The sequence below is a fragment of the Puntigrus tetrazona genome, unplaced genomic scaffold (genome assembly GCF_018831695.1).
Source record: "Puntigrus tetrazona isolate hp1 unplaced genomic scaffold, ASM1883169v1 S000000472, whole genome shotgun sequence".
Taxonomy (NCBI): Eukaryota; Metazoa; Chordata; class Actinopteri; order Cypriniformes; family Cyprinidae; genus Puntigrus; species Puntigrus tetrazona.
In genome coordinates, this window is record NW_025048114.1 from 977763 (window position 1) to 998719 (window position 20957).

The following is a 20957-nucleotide window of genomic DNA, read 5'->3' on the forward strand; positions in this document are numbered from 1 at the left end:
AGAGTAGTTTAGATTCTAAAATACCATATGGTGTTACTCTGATTAGTAGTTCATGATATTTAGGAGAAAAAATAGATCAATAAAAACTTAGAGCTAAAAAAAAGATAAGCATATTCAAAGAACAAGTAATAAACAATAAGCATAATAAAAATATAATAATTTTTACTTAATGGTCATAGCACATTTAATTTTAAGAATTGTTAACTTGTTTTTGTAAACCTTGCAAAACCAACATACATGCAAAAAGTAGATTATTAAAAAAGTTTTACTCTCATTATACACCATCATTAATTCCATATATAATATTCACAAATATTAAGGCAGTTACAGAAAAAACATCCCAAAATTGTGACAGGTGAAACAGACAAACAATAAACTGACATTGAATTTTATTATTTTAATATTATTAAACATAAGTCACTGACCTGCACAGAGCAATTTCCTTTTTCATATGAGCATTGCATGACAAAGCATCTTTTATCACATTGTTTTACAATAAAAGCTTCACAGACACGTGAGCCAATCAAAGACTTGCTGGCTAAACTGGCTTAAAAGTGCAGCATATATATATATATATATATATATATATATATATATATATATATATATATATATATATATATATATATATATATATAGTATAAAGCTTCTGTGTCTTCAACTTTGTTGTGTAAAATATATAAATATATATAACTATATAAATCTACAAACATTTCAAAACTATTCTCACATGATGTATCAAACAAAGAATCAAAGTGATGAATTACTTTAAAAGACAATCAGTTATCTTGCATTCAAATATTTTTTTTTACCATAACAGATTGGAGTTTCGTTTGGTTGAAAGGGTCGCCGTATCATTTTTGCGTGGATCCAGCAATCGCGTGAATTTACTCAGAGGTCAAAGTTGACACCGGCGTCCCCCCCCCAGATCTGGTCCTCTTGCGAGAGACGACGACTCGGGAGAATTCAGCCCGCAGGTTTGGACAGAACCTGCAAAAGCTAAAACAAATACTGTGATTAGGAATCCGAGCGGCTCTGAGAGTGATGGACCCCGCTATCTCTAGCTATCGCCTCAGTTATTTGCGTTTAAAAGCTTATAGTTTAAACTGCAAACACCGCTCTGGGTCCAACCTTCCTGACGGAGGTCAGTTGGTCAAAGTGACGGATGCCGTGTTTGTGTGTGTGTGTCGAAAAACGAGCACGAACGATCACAGCCAACTAGCATTTATGCGGTAATATAACTTAAAGCCACTTTAAAGGAAAACAATTCAACAGGGAGTCTATCTCTCCCCTCAAAAGGCTCTCTCTGGAGTGTGTTTAGTAAATCACAGAGCCTGGAATTTTCTCATAATTGGCCATTTTATCATTTTGTTACAGGGAGCTTATTCTGAAGGGGCTCCCAATATGATTTATGAAATACAATTAAGCGTGAATTCTTCCAGCGCCTCATTGCCGGGCGCATATCTGACTCGCTACATTGAAATAATATGTAAATACCGTTAAGTAATTGGAAAAAAAAAAAAACATAGTCGTGGCCAGGAAGAACATGTGACCGAGAAGGGAAAATTATCGGTGGATTGTGGATTTATTCCCCCCTCCCAATAAATATTCCAAGGGCTTCCCTCCCATCATCTCTATTTTTAAAGTGGAGAGCGAAACGGCCTCCAACTGATAGAGAAACTCATTTCGTAGAGCGTGTTCAAAGAGATACGCCTGCTGCGGAGATTGAACGCTCTCCACGAGCCAGTTCCTCTTCGTCAAACAAAAGACACTAATGACGTTGATCTCTTTCCAGGCCAAATTGCTTAGTTAAGATTACCACGTTTTTGGTTGGTCAGAAAAAGGACTGTTCATTTCGGTGCGGCTATAAACAGTGTGTTAATATTGCACACAAATAATCAGCGAGAAAAGAATGTAATAATTTTAGAGGAATTAAACGATGGTCAAGCCATTTTTATTCAGCTGTTAGGGGAGTTTGCTAAAGTAGCAACACGCATCGCTCAATCTTTTGCAAACTTTCTGAAGTTTGCAAAATTCTGCATCTAGAAACCTTGTGGTGGGTTCTTCTGACTCAAAATTTGAGTAAAGACCCTAGCAACTGCAGTAATAACCACTCATGACACCTTAGCAACCACATAAGCAGTTACCTAGCAACAACTCACAACACCCAGTATGGGGGTAAGAAGTTTAACTGAGTTTAACACTCACATTCTTACTTTATATTCAAATTTTAGTTTTAGTTAATTAAACATCCGGTTTGCAAATAGTTGAAATAAAATAAGTTTAATTTCCTATATTTATTTTAAGTTAACTATATTTCAAGCACTATATGTATTTGTGCTCTCAAAATATTAATCGCGATTAATAAAATAAAAAGTTTTGTTTGCATAACATATGTATATGTGTACTGTTTGTATTTATTTTTTGTTTTATTTATATATAAATACACACACAAACATATATATTTCAGAATAGAATATGTTGTTTATATATTAAAAATATTTTATTTATCATATAAATTGTATAATGTAAATACATTAAAATATGTACAAAATATACAAGTGTATATATATATATATATATATATATATATATATATATATATATATATATATATATATACATAATAAATATACATAGGACACATACATATATTATGCAAACAAAAACTTTTATTTTGGATGCAATTAATTACGAGTAATCATTTGACAGCAATACTGTTTTAGTTTACATCTACCCTTATCTAAGCTCTCTAGAATAATAATAATAGTAATAATAATAATAATAATAAACAACATTTCTGTGTCTGCTAATTAAAATATGACAAAACAGTTTTCCATCGTTCTTTAGGAATACCTCACACTCTCGGAAGTCTAGTGACAAAGTATGGTACACGCACAACAGAGAAGACAGCTCCAAACTACAGTTTTGTTCACTTTTCTCTCTCTCTTCCTCCGCTAGAAATATGGAGGCAACGCCTTGAGGCTTTCCAGTCCCCATTGTGAGCACTGCCAGTTCTGTTTGGGCTCATTGTTCTCGTCTAATCAGCCGTGGCAAATGTGGAGCCCTCCAGCTCATTACGTATTCGCACTCAGAAGTGACCATGGGAAGTTTTTCGGAGGCCCAGCCCCGGTGCGGGCTGATGAATTACCTGCCTGGACGACACCTAGTGAATCCGCGGCGTTGCCGTGGCAGTGCTTTCCGACGGGACGTCGAGCCATCGCTCATCCCGGTGGTCAAACAAGCGCCCCCTCCTTCCCCTGCTTCGACCGGCTTGAGTTTCACTATTGCCGTCTCGTCTTTCAGCACCTCTGCCCCCCTTCCACACACTCTACGCTCTGTTTACAAACTCCCGCTAACGATGGCCGCCCTGACCGGCTTATACAAGGCCTGTTGGCAGTAGCGTCCGACATTTATCCTTCGTGGACCAAGACAAAACGTGATATCAAACACTGAAGGATACAATATTCCTTAACAGATAAAAGTTAATCTTGCGTAGAAGCTCATCTACTGGCTTATCTAGAGAGGTGGCTTTGAACTGCATGGTTGGGACTTTAAAACGGGTCACAAGTGTGTTGATACTACTTAATGAGGTATTTCGGTAACACTTTAAATAGTGGCTCATTAACAAGCATATTACCAGAATATTAGCCATTTATTAAGCACATATTAATGCCTTATTAACATGACCTTTTTCTACATCCCTAATCCTACTACCTAAATTTAACAACTACTATTAAGAAGCAGCAAATTAGGAATTTATTAATGAAAAAGTCTTAGTTAATAGTGAATATTATTTGTGAATTTAATTTTATTTAATTTCATTTTTTTTATTTTATTTTATCAGAAATATGCATCACCTTGTTGCACTCAATAACTTATAAAAATATCTAAATAAATGTCAAATTTTAGTTAAGTCTTTACGTGTATGAATTGCATGTTTAATATTTTTCTATTTATTTATTTGTTTATTTTATTTTATTGTATAGATAAATCAAACACATTTAGTCATGCCATTGATCCTAATTGCAAACTGTATGACGAAATGTAAATCCTTGTGACATTTACACTGTCAGAAAACAAACAAGCAAAAAAAATGCAAAATGTGTACCTTTAGGGGAACGACAGTTTGTCACTTGAAAAGAACCCTTAAAAGGGCAACTTTCTACCTTGTTTACTACAAAAACATGGATATTAGTTCCTTAGACTAGTGATATGCGCAGTATTACTATGAATTAATACTAAAGTATTACTATGAATCTTATAGGAATATATAAGGCACTAGTTGTGCTTAAGTAGCAGGTACTGGGAGAAGGGCAAGCTTGTAACCCTTTTTTTTTGGAGAATTTAGAAACCAAGTTAAATTTTGCACGATAAACAATGTTGAACCTTTTAGCTTTTGAAGCAAAACCAGTTGAGAACCACCTATTTAACACACCAGCTTTAGAAAATCACCTGTGCGTTTGTGGCTCTAGAGGTAGTTGAGGAGTTGGACAGGTTCTGCGGCCGCTGGGTCCTTATTTTAGTGAGTAGTAGGGGGTGGCGGCTGCCAGTTGTACGGGTTAACGTGACAATAATTTGAGTTGACTCACCCATCCCGTTCTCTAATCCCCTGGATATACTGCACTCATACAGGTGTCCACACAATCCAATTATCACCGCCATGCTTGAGTAGAAAAAAATACTAGAAAAAAAAGAGAGAGAGAGGAAAAATCAAGTTAAACATCTACTGTTATTCAACTTTGCCAAGTTTGCATGTGCAGTAGTGTTACCGCAGAGGCGCGTCTGCTGTTGTTTTGAAATCTTTTATTGCATATCTACACGCTCGCTGTAATTTATGAATGGGTAGTCTGGTAGTCGAGATTTTCTGAAAGCAACTTTCCTTTGAATACCACACTTGTGGCACACTTTTGTGCGCAGGTGAAAGTGACACCAACTTCCCTTTCGTTTTATTGCCTCATTTCCATTACCGATATGTGACACTCGACAAAACACCACAACAATGCAGGGAGCCACCATCGCAGGTGCATTCATGAAATCCGTGATGTGAGCCAAGGAAAATCTCGTCTGCCCATCTTGCGACTCGCGACCTGTAGAGCAGGTCTGAAAGCAACAGTGACCCCCCCCCCACTGGTTTGGTAACTAAAATAATGGCAGTGTGGTGATTTTCAAGCATGTAATGTGCTTTCTTTCTCCTCTTGCTGTTGTTGAAGGAGGGGGCGTGTGTTTCCTTCCCTGTAGGATCCCACTGTTCGCCCCCCCCTTGGGACAAAGACCCTTAGATAGAAGCTATGCCTTTTGGTACACTCCCCCTTCCAGGATCATGTCGAGGACTGCGGGAGGAAGTGTGAGAGAGCTTCCTGAGCCAGCATTCAGCATGTGGGCTAAAGTCGGCCCTCTCGACAGATGGAGCCAATCCCGCTTCCCCCCTTGGATTCAATAATCCAACTTTCTCCTAAAACTCTTCCCTCAAACTTATTCCTCAATGGAGTTTTGGAAGGGATTCGGGAGCGAAGCTGCACTCTCGTGTTGACTTTTATTCTGACCTTCTGAAGTCATTTGTCATCAGAGCCTTGTGTGTTTGAATTGTGGCTTACTGTATATCTCTCCTATTCTTTTAGCAGTCTTACACTCATATCCCCTTATAGTCCAAAGCAAACCAAAGTGTCATTAATTATCAGAAAACAATGGGATGTATGGCCTCAATCACAATGGTCCTTAGAGAAACTTAACAACTGTATAAGCAAATATGAGTCTTAATTGGTCTGCGCTAAACCGCCATGAGCTCTGGTAATGACAGCAAATATCCTTATGGGAGTTCTTGTTTGAGTCCCTGCAAAATTGGTGTAACTTTGCAAATATGGACCCACGTCTCTCCGGATGAGGTTTAGCTGCTTGGCTGCAGCAAGTAAAGTTGCTAAAAATGTATATTTTGCGAAGTGGGTTGCTTGGCAGCGGATTTATAGGATGGCATTGTTCCTAGGATATATTTACCATTGCACAGAGTCAGTATCTCGTCACTTTAAAGGTTGGAAAAGGGAACTTTATAAAGCAACAAACAGTGGTTGAAAAAGAAAGGAAATAGTTCTCAAGGACTTGCCACATTCCAAGAAGTTAGTACTTGCCCCCCTCAGACACAGGAAGTTGAGAAGGACTTACAATGGCCCACCATGATCCAGCAAAGACTCCCAAAACCAACAGGGTTCCTACAGCCGTCACCCTAGAAATGCATTCAAGCGTCGGCACACTCGAGGACATGTGTTCTTCTTGAAATACCTCTGGAATTCACTCAACTGTACGGAAATTCTCCCAACTGCTGAAAAATTTGGGTCTGAGGAATTGGAGGGCTTCTATTCATGGATTCCTCAATGCAACTGGTTTGTGTGGAAGAATGTAAGAATTCAGTGATGAGAAGGCCATTGTAATGTAGGTGTGAGTTAAATACGAGAACAGGAAAATACTGTTTCGATACGTTATGGGTAAACTAACAAGTCAGATATAATGGCTTGAATTATAAAGTCTTGATATATCCGCTGGCATTGCTTTTTTGGATGCCTTCCTTTGGCCTTTTGAGGTCTAATATACAATGCCATTCAGAAGTTTGGGGACTGAAAGTTTTTTCCATGTTTTTGCTCAACGTTTTTAACGCCTGCAACGTAAAACAGCTGTTTTCTATGTGAATATATTGTAAAATTGCATTCACTCTTGTAATGCCATGCTAAATTTTCAGCGTCATAACTCAAGTTTTCACATAATCCTTCAGAAATCACTTCAATATAAAATGTGATGCTCAAGAAACATTTCTGAGTATTATAAATGCTGTAAACAGATGTGCTACTTTATATTTTAATGTTTTGTGTATTTTTGTCTCTGATACACAAAGTTTATTTGAAATGCGTTTTTTAAACAATAGAAATGTCTTTACTGTCACTCTTATATATATTTACATATCCTACTTACCCCAAACTTGAAAGCATTGTAAATGAACAATACACATTGTGTGCAGTGTATATATATAACCACGATCTCTAATTTGCATAAATTGAAGGCAATTAAACAAGCAACCTCACGGTGTATACAAATGTACAATTTAAATGACTACAGACATTTAAGTAAAAACATTTGGTAATCCTTATTTTAGCAATGCCGCATTTTTGGCAGAAAATGCGTTGCAACGCAAATTAAAATAAATACATCTTTTTTTTTTTCGTCTTTTTAAAGCAAATACGTCTTTGCGGACAATATCCTTTACACGCTCGGAAAGCTTTATGATCAGCACTCGCCCGTCTCTCAGGCGAAAAAGCGAAGTTTCGCAACAACCCTCGAATTGTTTGTTTTCCAGTTGACATAACTGGAGCTAGTCTGAAAATGAAGCTATATCAGTTTTTGCTGTCCCTCTCGAGCGGCCTGTTTTTCATTATTTAGTCAAAAGGAAGCCCTTGTTTGCTCCCCCAAGACAAACCTCTATTGGAATCTCTGTTGACGAAGTTTGGGGCCGTGGAGAAAGAGCCGCCTTGTGTGAGGCTTCACAGTACAGCTGGCCTCCTTTCCTCCAGTAGTTTATTAGACACGGGCTCTTAATGAATGGGAGCCGCTGTTACAGTAAGTGACAATTACTCGACTTATCTTGCTCGCCACCAGCAATCTCACATATCCAACACGGCCATCATAATTCCCGCCATCATAAAGAAGGCTTGTTGGGCACTGGCGGCATCCACAATACCCGTCCTTCAGAGTCAGTTCATGCCATCTCTGACTGTGTTTTTCTGGGTTTATTGGGGTACAGTAGCGCGAGGCTTCGTTGTGGAATGGGCGATACTCACAGAGAGAGATGCGAATAAACAGGTCCGAGTAGGGTTAAGCCCTTTACAAACGACATGAGCGGAAACTGCGCAGCCCTGGCACTCCTACAGCGACCATCTCTTGTTTCTAATTGCTTTGGAGAAAAAAAAAAGAAAAGGAATGAAATGCAACCGGTAAACATTGCAACGGGCGTGAGTCAATCAGGTCTGGGTAGGTCTCTCGGTCTACGGGGTTGCTGCTGTGATATTGTTACACCCCGAGCGTTAAAACGCTTGATATATTGTAAAGATGACCCCTTATTGTTATTCAAATCGCACAAACAAATTTATCATCCCGCGTGCCGCTTCAATCCCGCATGCTGTTATTATGCAAGCCTGCGAGTTCATGACCGCGTCAAGCTCCAATAACGAAAAAAAACGGTGTCAATTTTTCACTAACAATTACCGAGATAAGTGACTCACTGAAATAAACATTCGATTTTAAAGCAGTATAGTAGTTTCTCGTAAAACGTAGTGCACTAACATTTTAATATTCAATCTTATACTTACACTTATCATCGTAGCATTGAGAAGCAACGGGGATTTCAAAGGTTTGAATAAATGTTTAACAAGTGAAATAAATACATTTAAAAACTTTTTTTTAAGCACGCTGAAACCAACGAACAAAAAAAGTGTAGCTTTTACTGAATGCAAGTAATGCATTTATATATTTGTGACGAAAAAATACCGAAATAGTATTTTCGACATTTATTGACCACTTCTTTTTATTGACAACGATTGTGATTTTGAGCCATTTCAATTTAGAAACTGCTAATAAATTTCACGAATACAACAAGGAACACGTTATTATTGTTATAGAAAGCCTAAAAAACATTATGTAGCAAAGCAATCTAATGCTCTTTGGAAAGATAACCTAAAGTAAATTTGATTTTCATGCTCAACTATTCCTGTGAAGTGAACTCTTAATGGATTTGAGGAAACGTTCCTGGTCATATTAACTGTAATTCTGCCTTCTCGCCATTAGAAATCTTCATTCAGTGTGTAATCCTGATTTGCAAGTAAAAACACGAGAAGCTTTGGTGTGTCAAAGCGACAGTATTAGACAAACAAAGGTGTGTGTGTGTGTGTGTGTGTGTGTGTGTCACGTTTGAATCCGCAAATTCTGTTAACGTTTCAACCCGCGGATGAGAAATTAATAAAAGACACGCATACCTGTCCGTGATGACGTAACACCTGTGTTTTTGATTTTCTTTTTACATTGTATTTTAATAGTTTGTACTGACGTAACGTTCAGTGGATATGCTTGCATCATGAGGTCAGCAGGTTCGAATCTCTCTCTCTCTCTCTCTCTCTCTCTCTCTCTCTCTCTCTCTCTCTCTCTCTCTCTCTCTCTCTCTCTCTCTCTCTCTCTCTCTCTCTCTCTCTCTCTCTCTCTCTCTCTCTCTCTCTCTCTCTCTCTCTCTCTCTCTCTCTCTCTCTCTCTCTCTCTCTCTCTCTCTCTCTCTCTCTCTTGCAAATACCACCTCTGTTTCTTTTCCGATAAATGGCCAAAAAAAAAAATCTGTGTCGGTGAAGACCTTAACAACTAAATAGATCAATATATACGCACACACATGATACATATATAGTGTACATATGTTATGTAAACAAAAAACTTTTATTTTGGATGTGATAAATCAGGCGCTACAAATAAATAAAGATTGACGGATCGTTCCTGTAAACCCTGACAAGTTTGGATGAGTTTATACTGGTTTAACAGCCTACATAAAAGAGACGGTGATATTTGTCGTCACTCTTAATATTTCAATAATACGCGTTAGATGATATTTAAATGCTTAGTTTGACGATTAAAGACCTGCAGTGCCGTACATTGATCGATTAAGTGCAAATATAAATAATAGTCATATTTGGCTATTTTTATAGGCATGTGATACTTTTGCACTGATAAGGGACAGCAAAAACATATTTTATTGCGTAAAGAATTTATACATAGAAAATCAGATTTATGCTGATATCATCCAAAACCACACTTTGCCAAGAGGGCTATATATATATCTCTATGTGTGTGTGTGTGTGTGTGTGTTGATGATTCAAAGGCCTTTAAATCAAATATATAGTGCAGTTAAGGTCCATATCAGGTATCAGAAATACTAACATCTACACTTTATTTTTCATTTTACCATTAAAAGTCAGGATTTGATTTACTATTAATTATCACTATTATAAGCTACCAGTCTACAAGCCTCTGAACACATGAGAGCACACACAGGCTCCGAAGAGAAAGTGTGTTGATGTTGCTGAGAGACACTGCCGCAGTGGTGTGTGTGTGTGTGTGTGTGTGTGTGTGTGTGTGTGTGTGTGTGTGTGTGTGCGCTCTGGTATGTTTGTCCCTGTGAAAAGAGGGCCTGTGTTCAGCCCAGCCTGGGCCCCTGTAATGCTGCAAACAGCACGGATTTGGACTTGTCTTTTGTTGTCCTGTGTGCTGACATCACACACTGCTGATGGGCTAAAATCCCTCTTTCTCCAGCACCAGCACTTTTGAAACAAAACTGCCATGGCACTGATGAGTAATGCCAACTTGCCAAAAATACCTCATTAATCATCACACACACACACACACACGAAAGAGAACCCAAAAATTCAAAACCACAGCCGGTACTTACGACACTCTTGATTTAAAATGATCAAATAAATAAACAGAAACACGCTAAAACACCCAATAAAAAAATCATTACTTTACCAGCTGTATTTCACAAAGCCTATAGAGGCTACTTTGTATATAAATAAAAACACATGCATGTGTGTTGAAGAAAAATGTTACGTTTATATAGTAAATATATTTATATATAAAATAAAATTGTAAGTATACAAAATATATGGGTGTATAATAAATATTCCTATATACATGCATATATTACTTAAATATATATATATATTTTTTGGATGCAATCAATCGCGATTAATCACTTGAAAGCACTAATATTTATAATTATGCATGTATTACAAAATGACATTTATCACTTAAAAACTACATACAGTGACGGCATATATTGACCTCATTTTTCCTTCAAAACGTGATTTCCTTTCATAACGTTCATAAAACTGGTTGCGCAGCACACAACAAAAATCCGATGAAGCGAGTCATCCTGTTATTACTCCTGTTATTATCTCTCCGACATACTGTCAGTATTTTTCCTGAAAACTTCAACATTAACGTTACCCCATGCCTTCCACCACTCAAACAAAAGGCTTTCCTTCGAACGCAGAATAAATCTATCCAGTCGGGACTGAGGCCCGGACTTTGAACTTAATTATTTCTAAGGCTAGATGCAAATTATAAATCTCCATCTCCATCTCGATCTTCATCTTTAAACCGCCCAGTCGATTGCTTATGAATAAAATCAAGATTTTCGTTGTCTCACACAACTGGTCGTACTTACTTACAGTATAATTATGCATTTAAATATTAATTAACAACATGAACTTACTATATGGTTAGGGTTTATCTTAGGGTTACTTGCATGTAATTATGCATAATGTATTGTTATTATAATACTAAGTACATGTAACGTGTAACAAGGACGCCTTAAAGTGTTACCGCAAATTTTTGTAACACTTGTTACCTATTATCTACGACATAAATTCTTAACATGCTGCTAATTAACAGTTTAAAGGATAGAATAAGGCTTTAATATGTGCTTAATGCTACTAATAAAAGGCTAATGTTCGAGTAATATGCACGCTAGTAAGTAACTAATAGGTGGAACCGTAAAATAAAGTGTTACCCAACTTTCGATCAGCATACTACTCTTTGCAACAGCATCGATCAAAAAGTTGCCCCCATGCATCACAAGCCTTAGAGTTCGCCAAAACTTTTCCCTCGCCGTTCTCCTGAACTCGGATCAGTCATCAAGGCTGCGAAAACCGGAATCTCGGCTATATTAACGTTCGCGGCATCAATAGCCATTGAGGTGCGCAAATGGAAGGCCGCGTTTCCATTTACTCACAACCTTGGAGAAATGTTTACACGAAACACTTTCACCCTGGAAATGTGTCGACGAAGGCCACGCGGCGAAACGTGGGTTTTACTCTATAGGCACGGCTAATGAATCTAAAAACGGAGGCAAAGGTGACATTATGCTGAAGTAAACAAGCCTACGTACTCGCACACCCAGCAAACATCCTGTCACTCACTTCAGCCGCGAGCGAGTCTGACGGTGTAATAACAGCTTGAACTCCTAACAGGAGTAAAGACAAGCGTGCGAGACGCTCTGCACCCGCGCTATGAGTATATCACCGTTCACTTCTGTCATAAACACGCCGACAATCACACACTCAGGCCCTTCTCTGAGTATTATCTCCTCTCCGAACAGCAGAAAGGCCTCTTTTTCCCCCCCCGTGACTTTCTAAGGGGTCCGACGTTTCAGAACAGTGTTTCCCGTTTTTTTTCCCCGCGTTGATGTGACAAGAGTGGGATGATACCAGCTCTTAGACCCATCGTCGAAGCTGCACTCAAATGCAATCAAATACAATCAGCACCAATCTGGCAGGAGTTTGCCGCACTCTCTCGCTGAGTGGCCAGCAGACAGCCTCAGTCTGTTAAACGTGACAGATGGAATCGGCCCCCGAGAGAAGAGCCCCGGCTCTGAGTCAGTCCTTTGATCACACCGTCTCCCCTGTGACCGGCCCAAATCATTTCAAATCGCCCAACAGGTTGACTCAGATTTTCAGGGCCACGTGTAGCTTGGCCTTGTTGAAAGTGAGTAGACTTGAGTCCTCGTCTCGATCGGTTGGATTCGTCGCGCTGAGCCGCGTTACGTTACGCAATGCCTGTTGACACTGTTCACACTTAAACACTGCCGTTTCGTAATTAGAATTCAGCAGATGTTAGTCAGGGCAGCCATTTTATCTTTTTTGGCGGGAATGAGAACGAGGCTGGGAGGGACTTTATTCGATGGATTTCACTGTTGTTTAACAACGTATCGATTCGGGAAAAAAAACGTTCGGTACGACGAAACCTCCATAAAGCAGTTTTGAAAGTTGCGGTAATGGCAGGATCTGGGATGTTTATAGAGCGTGGGAGTTTGTAAAGACTGCTCGGAGGCGTTTACGAGACGCCGTTTTCAACTAGAAATTGTTTTTTGGCCATTTACGGACGCTAAGCGTATCCCTCGTAGCCTCGTCTGCGCTGAACTCAGTATGGCATCCAACCTGAAGTGGTTTTAAATCAAAAATCATGTTAAATAAATTAACGCTATGCTGCGGTAACGCTAAGACAATGCGGTTTGAATGAACTCACCCGTCAAACGTATGTTTTGGCATGCTCATTTCTCCACCTTCTTACTCCCCAACTGAAGGTTATATTTAGGGTTTGGGTTAAAAGACTACCTTCATGCTTCAATTTTTATAAAACACGTACGAAACGTATTAGTCTGGATGAATCACATCGTAAAATTGCCGCCTTATAAAACATTTACACATTACAAATACATGAATATACAAACTTAAATGAATGTTCCACATTCATTACAAACTGACGTAATGTTAATTATCACAGAAATAATTTATGCAAGACGTGTCTTATTCGAAACTTAGGTAATGGTTAAGCACTTACAATGGAAGTCCAATATATATATATATGTGTGTGTGTGTGTGTGTGAGAGAGATTTTTTCGGTATGATTTGGGTCATTCTCGTGTGTTTTTAAGGCCCGTCCACATGAAGCACGATAGCTATAAAGATCACAATAACGCTAACGTTATTAGCGTCCACGCCAGCGAAAATATTTCAAAAAGAGCACACTCGGTTCTGTTGCTTTAAATTCTCGAGCTCATGATAGCAGAATGGATTCTGACTGTCGATGTTTGTATCGTTCATCAGCTGAAAAAAAAAATTCGAAAATGATTCCAACGGTACCGTTTCTCTGTGCATTTACCGTTATCGTCGCGATGCGGACTCTTATTCATTAATACTTAACATTTTAAAACTTTGGCTGCCGTGGCAACAAAGTTGTAAAACTGGATATAAAGTTGCACGTAAAAGTTAAGTGAGCCCTTTATCACGCTAAAATCGCGTTAACAGATATATCTGATCCTGTGCTTATGCTAGTGAAAGATTGAATGTTCTGACGCGAACGGATTAGCCATTTTTGCAAGTGCCGTTTAACTCGAACTGAACCAAGATGATTGCTTTAAGTCAAAACTGATTTCATAACAACGACTAAACGGCAGCCCCAAAGCGACACACCAAACCTTTAGCTTTTGCTTTCCACACACATGTTCTCCAAACTTTTAATAAGGTTTTAATGACCGCTTCTAAACCGCAGCCCATCGCTGTAGAGCCGCTCTCCCCACCCGCCCCCTCTCCGAGAGGCAAATCTGTCAGGCCCAGCTAAATTCTCACCCAGGTTGTCAACCGTGCTTCTCCAAGACAGGGTCACGGGGTTAAAATCGATTTCACAGGCCACCTGGAGAGCCTAGGCCGCAAACTGACTCAAAAAATTTATATCAGTCTTAGAATTGCCTACCACCCAGGGTTAGGTTGAGCTAGCGCTCCCCCAAAAAGTCCCAGGCTCAACAGAAGTTGGCACAGGCAGAGGCTGGGGTTGTTGACCCTGCAAGCTGACCTCTTCAAACTTCAACTGAATTGTTCTGGCAGTTTCCACGGTGACAGGCCACTCCAAGCTTATCCTGCTTAGGCTGAAAAGGGGCGCAAACTTTACTATAATCTGCCGAGCCATGATACAAAAGTTGAGAAAAAGAGACTAATGCAGCAACGATTTAATACATTGTATTAACAAGAAGCGAACTGCAGAATACAGCGCAGAACGGGTTTTTTGTCCGAACCTCTCCAGTTTTGGTATTCGAAACTCGGCCAATCGTTTCGCCAAAGCATCGGATCATATTCCAGCCGAGCTTTATTTCTTCCCTCAAAATGTTTATTTGACCGAGACACGAGATTAAGAAAAGCGTCCGTGCATTTCCCGTTTCGTGGAATCTTAACCCATGCATGGGCATTCATTAACCCTGCGACAAAGCCTTCATTAAAGTCTCGCCTCTTAAGCCGTACATGGGTCTCACGAAATGGACCATGAATTAATCTAATCTACAACTGCACCGATTCCATGTTAAGAGGAAGCCGTGCAAAACACACAATTATCGATCCTCCGTCTGAGAGTCATTTCGCATGCCTGGCCTACCAAACGGGGAATCGCTATCTGTAAGACGGATGGCGTGACATGATATAGTAAGACTGTACGGCTCAAGCTGTCATTACGCATTAATCCCTTAAATTATGAACTTCATAACGTGTTGGCAGGTGCAATTTCAAAAGCTGCTAATCTGTGTCACGTCGTGTTCGGTTTCTGTTCAGAAAGCAATAGAACATAAATGACTCCGACACGTAAATCAATACAAAGACCTCTGCTCTCTTGATTTACCTGCCATTTGTGGTTTGTCTTCTTATGTGCCATCAATCATGTTTCCATAACGCTTTTGCATATATTTTTAATGCATTACCATAATGCATTGTTAAATTGTAATACTTACCTATTCATTGTCCCGCCTTTGGAAAGTACAATGCATTAAAACCAATTTTAACACGTATTTTTACTTTAATAATGGCTATTTATGATCAACTAGAATGCCTCTATAATGCATTATGCATGAATGCTTTATGTAAGTTGCATAAAAACCCAGTTAACTAATTTTACGTAAAATCTAACATGGCTTAAACAGCCTAATTCATATCAACAACTATAAGTCTTATTTAGATACGGTACAAATAACACGTTAAGGTAACAAATCACCACTATTAGTAATGCAAGCCTTAACTTATGCTGCGAAGTCGTAGATAAGCATCGAATTATACTAACAGGCGATCTGCTTCACACTGATTTATTTATGGACAAAACCTTGCAATCACGCATCGTTATATTCATTGATAAAGCAATTAATTACGCGAGTAAGCGCTACCAATAAATCAATGGCAAATAAAGTGATAATTCGGGCTTTGTTGGGATACAATCGCCCACAGGGAACCCGGCACTTGGGTTGTTGGCAGATAATGCCATAACTGCCCACCAACTGTTGCGCGTTTTAATGGGACCCGTTGTGTTTCTTATGTTAATTGGGCGGGCCGAGCGCAAAGACAGTGAAATCTCATCCTGCGACTAGATTGGCTTTTCAGAGGGAGATGTCATTTGGCTGAGCTCTGATCTCCTCGATAGCGAGATAGGCACCTGATTCAAATGGTTTGCCTGTTCCCTCCAGTCACTCGATCGGCGTGTGAACTCTCTTATTTACAATCAAATGCCCTGACCGGGCAGCGCACACTTCGGCATCTCCCGTATCACTCCATACGGGCAACAACGCCCTCTTTTAACTCGCACCACGCGTTTGATCGCGCCACCTTATATTTCTATATGATAGCCGCCGTGGGAAATCGTTGAAAGCTGCGGGGCGAGAGCCTCCTCAAATCGTATTCCTGTTTTATTCGTTCGGTGGGCCTATGGTGGACATACCTTTTGAAAATAAAGTTGACGCTCACTTTTTGTAAGTTCGCGAAAATGCCTTAAACGCGCGTTTGCTAATGATATCAAACGATACGCGCGCTTTGTAAGCATGTCGTTTCTAATCGACGAAGTTGGGAAGATGTTTTCAGAGAAAGAGAGAGAGAGAGAAAGAGAGGGAGAACAAAAACACTGAAGCAATTTCGATTTAAGATATATTTTAATCATATATCGTGGTGTAACCAACATACAAGGAGCCATTTTATTACAGTAAAATAAACGCGTTACTTTCTATTCCCCAAAAAATTCACAAAACGTTTAAAATAAATACCATGAAAATAGATTTTGCGCGATTCAAATTAAGAAATTTAGTTAGTTAGGTAGCCCGTTTAGGGTAGCCCGTTTTACCTAACGGTTACACCACTTGACATTTCGTTAAAATCACACTCGAACGTGTTTTTCAACAATGCGCTTCTCGTTTCTTTATCATCTACGACAACCTTAACCGCCATCGACCAATACGCAAGCGTCCGGGGCAGCTCTGCTCACGCGCGCTCGTTTTATGACGTTTTATAAACGAACGAATAAGAGCGCGAAAAAAAAAAATAACGCGCGTAATTCGGAAGCGTCCTTAGGCGGCGGCGCTTTTGTTTGCTCCAAACGTGTGTCCTGTTTAAAGCATTACATTCCGTCACTTACAGGGAACGCTCGAGTAGCTCTCCGAGTCTGAATGAGAGAAGAAAAAAACCTTTATATTCCAGCAGGGTCTCTGACGAGAGCACAGGGGCCATTCAAAGATTTAGACCCACTAACCACACTTGAGAATTAATTAGACTCATGTAAGATAGGCATGGGGTGACCTAAAATGCGAAGCGTCGATTTTTTTGGGGTCTGGATTGGCACCGTACAGCCACATTTGGGAACGGTAGATCGTTCATGCATATCAAGATGAAAACGAACGACCAAATCAAGGATGCTCTACATCCTTAACTTAAACGGTGGGATGATTATCAAATGACTAATCTTATATTGACGCGTTCCGGATTAAAGCCTAGTCATGAATTCGAGAAGTAACAGTTAAAGTCTTGGGGGTTTAGATACCTTCAGGGCAGGAAGATGTGAACATTTTGAGAAAATTAGTTGTCAACAAGCCCACGCGTTCCATTCAGATGACACGGGGGTGACCAGAGAAACATAAAGGGCCGGTCGAGGGGCCATTCAGCGTCCAGACAAACCCTTTCTTCTGAAAGCACACATACGTCTGGTTGATCCAAAACCGAGCTCTGGGAATATTCCCAAAATATTGCCCAAATATCGTCCCCCGGCATCTCCAGCCTCCTTCTCTAACTTCAGATACGAGATTTAAACTGACGATGAACGCGATCTTTTTTTTTTTTAAGCAGGACGACCCAGTTGCTTTTAGTGTCGTTAATCAACATATACGCTACGTACAAGTGAAGCTTGAAATCGGCGGAATGAGGAGAACAATGCTCCGCTGTTTGCGAGGGTCAGCTAATGACAACCTCCCGACAGCCACCCCCCACCCCAAAAAAAAAACCTAATGCTGGGAAACCAGCAAAAAAAAAAAAAAAAACGACGATTTCACATGCTCAAGATCATCCATGCAAAAACCGCGTCATAGATACACACGTTCACCTGATGGCATTTCCTAGGAAACGAATGGATTCTGAATAGGTTATTGTGTTTGATGAGGGCTGGATAAAAACAGGTGATGCGTTTCCTTTCAATTTCCTCGAGGCGTTTAAAGCACGCATATGGTTTAAAAAAATGGAGAATGTATCTTTTTAAAATCTTGTAACCAAAAGCACCCCTTCTTTTTTTAAAACATTGGCGCGTTGCGTATAATCGCTTTTGCGCTTTTAACAAAAACAGCAAAGTCGGTGCGAATGTTTTAAATCCGAACGAACGAAAAGCGCTATTTAGAATTTCATAGCCCGTGCAAACGTAACGAGACGCGCCTAAACCAGTCCAATTTGGCAGATTATTTTTTTTTTATTTGCACGTAACACTTTTTGAACGTCTTAAAACGAGCGCGGCGCGTAAAGGCCCCCATCCCCGGTCCGCGTTGCTGTCACCGATCTCCTGAATAAAAGCAGAGATTGTTCGCGCCTCGGCTTTGCGTCTGGTCAAACTTGTTGCTCCGCGTAACGATGCAGGACAGAAACGCGCGACGGACCGTGCTGCAGGCTGACAGATAGACCGCGATTGGAAAAGAAGAAGGCGCGCATAAATGAGTGGATGGTAACAGCTCGGTATTGTTGAACTCGAATGAGTCTCCCGTACAAGTGACCGAGATAATTACAAATAAGAACAAGCGCCTAAATGCAAGACACTTATGTAAAACTCGCGAGATCTTTTTAATCCGTGGGATCCGATCCAGAGTTATTACCAAAGAGATGACGGTTTACATTGATGTCTAGAAAAAGGACCAATTACGCACGGTTATCCTGTCATTAATCAGAATTTGTAACACACACACACAAAATACTGTATACTTAAGACGCCATCGAAATCATTTTCCAGGTTTGATGAATGTTGCAAAGCAAAGCAGCTGACGCATAAACAAGCACCAGACAACGCACACAATGAAATATATCAACATATAATTGCGCGCAAACAATAAAAAGGTGTGTGCACTTCACTAATATCTTTGTACGGCGTGTTATGGGATAAAGAGCGCTCTTTCGTGAATGTTATTGAGAGAAAGCAAGTCTTACATTTGCAAACAAAAAAAGTAACTTTGCACAACAAAGACGAGAAAGGGAAAAAGAAGGGATGGGGGCGGGTGGGGGGCACTGGCATGCTTGAATAAGATGACAAGCAGTTGTCAGAATTTGGTTGAATTGGAGTTGAGCGCCAAAGACTTCAGCGGGATCTTGGGTAGAATTGTGACAGAATGTACAGTGATATCAAACAAGAGTTTTATTTTAATCCCATCCATTTCAAACCCATTCCTAAGCAACAGGCGCGCGCGCGCGCGAACAATAGCTATGAAACGCGTCGCTTTGGTTGCTGCGGGGTTGTTAAAACGCTCCGATTAAACGCAATTTATTAAATCGACGCGAACGAGCAATGGCGGCAAAAAAAAAATTTAATCGCACTTGTTGGACTCCAGAAAATTAATGAAATGCGCCAAAACCGGGGTAGTCTTTTGTCGGGTTCGGTTCGGTGCCGGCCGAGGAGCGAGACTGATGTGGTGCTGGCTGACAGTGTGTGGTCTTATTGAGACCCCCATCCCCCTGTTTCCCTGCACCTGCACTGGATCATTCACCCAATGAGAGACGTCTCTGACAGTTCTCAATTCAGCCCATCTCACAATGCTCGCCCCCCCCCCTCCATCGCTGGCCCCCCTCCCGCAAAAACAGCCACAAGAAACAACTTATTACTTTCTCCAAATAGTTTGTGCCTTTCTCCACCCATTCGCTATCGGCGCCAGCAAATTACAAACACAAAGACACGCGCAGCTCGCTCATGTTTACAGTGAGAGTAGTTCGTATCTTTATAGGACTGAAATGAGAGTAAACTGAGAATAATCACTATTTGCTAACGTCATGATTATATAAGGCCTTGTATAATTAACAACTTTTATGAAAATTAGGATGTTATGTAGTAATCAATAAATGTTTAATAAGCGTATATGAAAATATCAGTAACGATAACCAATAAATACAATATTTTTTAATTTGTATTATTATTATTAGTAGTAGTAGTAGTAGTAGTAGTAGTAGGCAGTATAGTCGTTGTTTATCGTGCTATATATCATCTGAGGTTAATTCTTTGGCTGTTGCTATCTATAATCCTCTATTTATTTAATATTTGCTGATATTATAATAAAACTGGCATCGTCACGACTCGTTTCGCCGAATCAAATTATTGCGAACTGCATTTTGAAGGTTACTTAAAGGCCTAAACGCAAAATCTCTTTCCGAGCGTAAAAAAAAGGTCTACGTTTATTGTCATCCGAGACGAAATCCTAAAACAGTTCAGATTTCAGCCATAAGCTCGAGCTGAAGATCCCGCTTTATTCAGCTTTCCGTGGAAAGGTTCCTCTCCGGTGAAGAGAGCCTGGAGTAAGGTCCTCCAGCGCTCACCACCTGTTGCTCTCCAACATCAGTTTCCGCGGGTTACGCGCCACATCCCGCGCCCGTTAAACTCGCCGTTCGACAAACATAAACCGACGAACAAAAACCTTTCCGATTCCAACACTTTGTATTTTTTCCGATTCGTTTTAAGAGCTATCCACACGCATTGCAGCCTTTTCACGAAGACCTCAAAAAGCGGTTTCACAAAAGGCCTTAAAAGGCTTATCATCTGATGATTTCTGTAATGTCATTAATAATTCGTCTCATTCGATGCCTTATATTAGGTACCAACATGAGCCCAAACACCGCAGCAGTTAAATACATCCCTCCCCCCAAAAGCACCATTTTTTTTATTATTATTTATGTGCGCGCGCATAAGTCCACGATGGAGTTTTTGGCTAAATCAGTAGGCCTATTTCTCGGCTGTCACTCTCAGGAAAATGACTAAATAGTCGCAGATTATGATTCCGCAATAGCACAATGCGTTAAATAGCTATTTTTTTAGGGAGGGTGGTTTCACCAAAGCTCTTGTTTTTTTTTTTTC

General features: G+C 39.9%; 1 long non-coding RNA gene across 5 annotated transcripts in view; it reads right to left on the minus strand.

Annotated features, from left to right (window-relative positions):
* Positions 1-247: 247 nt before the first annotated feature.
* The window catches only part of LOC122334060, a 105126-nt gene continuing 84416 nt past the window's right edge, over positions 248-20957 (minus strand). For all 5 annotated transcript variants that reach the window (XR_006248719.1, XR_006248718.1, XR_006248717.1 and 2 more), the window contains 2 exons: positions 4593-4684; positions 248-999 (listed from right to left, as the gene is read on the minus strand). This is a non-coding gene — a long non-coding RNA (uncharacterized LOC122334060). The remainder of the gene's footprint in view (positions 1000-4592; positions 4685-20957) is intronic.